The following is a 4,417-nucleotide window of genomic DNA, read 5'->3' on the forward strand; positions in this document are numbered from 1 at the left end:
AAGAAAATACTAGTAGTGATGCATTATTTTGAAATATATAGTTAATATGTTTGGAGTTATTTAAAATTAATATTGAGAAAAATGTATTTTCACTATTGTTGTAAACGAGCATTTACATAAGACTGTTAAATTGATTGTTGTTTTATATCAAACAACTTTTATAATACTTATTTTTATTGTTATAATATTTTATAAATTTTAAGGAATATGACAAAAAAGATATTATAGGTATTGAAGGGCGATCTCTGGGAGGAGTTGGGGTACAAAGGGGAAACAAGAATGTGATTTAATTCTATTTAATTAAAATATGTTTTTAAATGTTAACAAATTCAGATAAATTGAAAAAAGAAAGGTAGATAGATAGATAGACAGACAGACAGTAGAGAGACAGAGATATAGAGATAGATATATACACATACATACATACATACATACATTATACAATAATTTTTATCTCCTCCATTATTTTTCGAATAGAATTTTTCACAGGAGAGGCAGGCTTCAGTCGGAGACAGTAAGACCAGCTAACACCAGAGATATCCAGACTTCAAGAGGCAAGCCCAAGAATATAAGCAACAGAAATGATACTGGGCATCATCAGGATCTGGTTCTCCCACCACAGCAAGCCGTGGATACTCCAACATACCTGAAAAGTAACATTCCAGTCTAAAATCCCATCTCATGGAGAAGATAAAGGACTTTAAGAAGTATAAAAAATAACTCCCTTAACAGGAGAACACAGGTAAACAGGTAGCCCTAAAAGACAAAAATCACTTAAAGAAATACAGGAAAACATAACAAAACAAGTGAAGGAATTGAACAAAACTATGTAGGATCTAAAAATGGAAATAGAAACAATGAAATCACAAAGTGAGACAACCCTGGAGATAGAAAACCTAGGAAAGAGATCAGGAGTCATAGATGCAAGCAATCATCACAAACAGAAAACAAGATATAGAAGAGAGAATCTCAGGTATAGAAGGTACCATACAAAACATTGACACAACAGTCAAAGAAAATGTAAAATCCAAAAAGCTCCTAACCCAAAACACCCAGGAAATCTAGGACATAATGAAAAAACAAAACATAAGGATAATAGGTAAGAAGAGAGAAAAGATTCCCAATCCAAAGGGCCAGTAAACGTCTTCAACAAAATTATAGAAGGAAATTTCCATAACCTAAAAAAAGAGATGCCATAAACATACAAGAAGCCTACAGAATGCCAAATAAATGGGACCAGAAAAGAAACTCCTCCTGTCACATAATAATCAAAACACCAAATGCACAGAACAAAAAAAGGATATTAAAAGATATAAGGGGAAAAGGTCAAATAACATATGAAGGCAGGCCTATCAGAATTACACCAGACTTCTCAGCCAGACTTTAGAGACTCTAGAAACCAAAAGATCCTGGGCAGATATCATACAGACCCTAAGAGGACACAAATGCCAACCCAGGCTACTATACCCAGCAAAACTCTCAATTACCATAGATGGAGAAACCAAGATATTCCATGACAAAAAGAAATTTAAACAATATCTTTCCACAAATCCAGCCCTACAAAGGGCAATAGATGAAAAATTCCAACACAAGGAGGGAAACTACACCCAAGAAAAAGCAAGAAATTAATCTTCTCACAACACATCCAAAAGAAGAGAGCCACACAAACATAATTTTATCTCTAACAACAAAAATAAGAGGAACCAACACTCATTTGTGCTTAATATCTCTCAACATCAATGGACTCAATTCCAGGCTGGATAGGTAAACAGGACCAAGAATTTTGCTACATACAGGGAACACACCTCAGTGACAAAGACAGACACTACTTCAAAGTAAAAAGGTAGAAAAAATTTTCAAAGCAAATGATCAAAAGAAACAAGCTGCAATGTAATTCTAATATCCAAGAAAATAGACTTTCAATCAAAAGTTATCCAAAAAAAAGATCAGGAAGGACATTTCATACTCATCAAAGGAAAAAAATCTACCAAAATGAAATCTCAATTCTTAACATCTATGCCCCAACCAACATATTTAAAAGAAATGTTAGTAAAGTTTAAAGCACACATTGAACCTCACACACTAATCATGGGAGACTTCAGCACGCCCCTCTCAGCAATGGACAGACCATGGAAACAGAAAGTAAACAGAGACACAGTAGAACTAACAGAAGAACCAAAAGGGTTTAATATATCTATATATCATTTCACCCTCCCCAAAAAAAGAATATATCTTCTTCTCAGCACCTCATCATACCTTCTCCAAAATTGACAATGTAATTGGTCATAAAACAAGCCTCAACTGATACGGGACTATTGAAATAATCCCATGCATTCTATCAGATCACCAGGGACTAAGACTAGTTTTCAATAACAACAAAAACAACAGAAAACCTACATACACATGGAAGCTGAACAACTCTGTACTCAATGATAACTTGGTCAGGGAAGAAAAAAAGAAAGAAATTAAAAACTTTTTAGAAGTTAACGAAAATGAAGGCACAACATACCGAAACTTATTGGACACAATGAAAGCTGTGCCAAGAGGAAAATCCATATCTCTCAGAGCCTCCATAAAGAAATTAGAGAGAGCATACACTATCAGCTTAACTGCATAACTAAATGCTCTAAAACAAAAAGAAGCAAATACACCCAAGAGGAGTCAAAGGCAGGAAATAATCTCAGGGCTGAAGTCAACCAAGTAGAAACAAAGAGAACTATACAAAGAATCTACAAAACCAGGTACAGCTCCTGGTTTTGAGCTTTGAGAAAATCAACAAGATAGATAAACCCTTAGGCAGACTAATAGGGCATAGAGACACTATCCAAATTAACAAAATCAGAAATGAAAAGGGAGGCATAACAACAGAAACTGAGGAAATTCAAAAAATCATCAGATCCTACAACAAAAGCCTATACTCAAAAAAACTGGAAAATCTGGATGAAATGGACAATTTTATAGACAGACACCAAATACTAAAGTTAAATCAGGATCAGATTAGCCATCTAAACAGCCCCATAACCCCTAAAGAAATAGTAGCAGTCATTAAAAGTCTCCCAACCAAAAAAAAAGCTCAGTACCATATGGTTTTAGTGCAAAATTCTTTCAGACCTTCAAAAAAGACCTAATACCAATACTCTTAAAACTCTTCCACAAAATTGAAACATAAAGAACACTACTCAATTCCATCTATGAAGCCACAGTAACACTGATACCAAAACCACACAAAGATCCAACAAAGAAAGAGAATTTCAGACCAATTTCCCTTATAAATATCAATGCAAAAATACTCAACAAAATTCTCACAAACTGAGTCCAAGAACACATCAAACCCAACACTCACCATGATCAAGTAGGCATCATCCTACGGAAGCAGGAATGGTTCAATATATGGAACTCTATCAACTTAATCCACTATATAAACAAATTGATCTTATTAGATGCTGAAAAAGCCTTTGATAAAATATAACACCCCTTCATGTTAAAGGTCTTGGAAACATCAGGAATTCCAGGCCCATACCTAAGCATAATAAAAGCAACATACAGCCGGGCAGTGGCGGCGCATACCTTTAATCCCAGCCCTTGGGAGGCAGAGGCAGGTGGATTTCTGAGTTCGAGGCCAGCCTGGTCTACAGAGTGAGTTCCAGGACAGCCAGGGCTATACAGAGAAACCCTGTCTCAAAAAACAAAACAAAACAAAAATAAAAGCAATATACAGCAAACCAATAGCCAACATCAAATTAAATGGAGAGAAACTTGAAGCAATCCCACTAAAGTCAGGGACTAGACAAGGCTGCCCACTCTCTCCCTATCAATATAGTACTTGAAGTTCTAGCCAGAGCAATTAGACAACAAAAGGAGGTCAAAGGGATACAAGTTAGAAAGGAAGAAGTCAAAATATCACTACTTTCAGATGATATGATAGTATGCTTAAGTGACTCCAAAAATTCCACCAGAGAATTCCTACACCTGATAAACAATTTCAACAAAGTGGCAGGATATAAAATTAACTCAAACAAATTAGTAGCCTTCCTCTACTCAAAGGATAAAGAGGCTGAGAAAGAAATTAGGGGGAAAAAACACCTTTCACAGTAGTCACAAGTAATATAAAATATCTTAGTATGACTCTAACCAAGCAAGAATTTCAAGTCTCACCGGGCAGTGGTGGCACATACCTTTTAATCCCAGCACTTGGGAGGCAGAGACAGGTGAATTTCTGAGTTCGAGGTCAGCCTGGTCTACAGAGTGAGTTCCAGGACAGCCAGGGATACACAGAGAAACCCTGTCTCGAAAAAAAAAAAATTCAAGTCTCTGAAGAAAGAAATGAAAAAAGACCTCAGAAGATGGAAAGATCTCCCAAGCTCATGGATCAGCAGGATTAGCATAGTAAAAATGGCCATCTTGCCGAAAGCAATCT

This window comes from Mastomys coucha, unplaced genomic scaffold, assembly GCF_008632895.1.
Source record: "Mastomys coucha isolate ucsf_1 unplaced genomic scaffold, UCSF_Mcou_1 pScaffold21, whole genome shotgun sequence".
Lineage (NCBI taxonomy): Eukaryota > Metazoa > Chordata > Mammalia > Rodentia > Muridae > Mastomys > Mastomys coucha.